Source organism: Eimeria mitis, genomic scaffold, assembly GCF_000499745.2.
Source record: "Eimeria mitis Houghton genomic scaffold, Emh_scaff261, whole genome shotgun sequence".
NCBI classification, from domain to species: domain Eukaryota; phylum Apicomplexa; class Conoidasida; order Eucoccidiorida; family Eimeriidae; genus Eimeria; species Eimeria mitis.
In genome coordinates this window covers 8,864-9,103 of record NW_013570950.1, presented here as the reverse complement: position 1 = coordinate 9,103, position 240 = coordinate 8,864, and the positions used below count along the sequence as shown (strand labels likewise).

Below are 240 nucleotides of genomic sequence, written 5' to 3'. Positions count from 1 at the left end.
AAAAAAAAAAAAAAAAAAAAAAAAAAAAAAAAAAAAAAAAAAAAATAAATACCTGGGTGTATGTACACTGCAGCTCTGCTGGCTGCACGCCCCCCACAACGAGGGGTCTCCTCATATCTATTTGAGCTGCATATACACCCGAAATAATAATTTTTACATAAGTACCAATTGCATATCCTCCATTTATTTTTTTGTTTTCTTCTTTCTTTCTTTTTGCTTCGCCTGGTGCTGCTGCTGCTG

The 240-nt window shown here is 34.6% G+C and overlaps 1 protein-coding gene across 1 annotated transcript in view; it reads right to left on the bottom strand.

Moving 5' to 3' along the window:
• The window catches only part of EMH_0005850 (ribosome biogenesis protein BMS1, putative), a gene marked incomplete at both ends in the record, with an annotated part of 9,279 nt that overhangs the window by 5,362 nt on the left and 3,677 nt on the right, over positions 1-240 (bottom strand). The gene's annotated exons all lie outside the window — the stretch shown is intronic.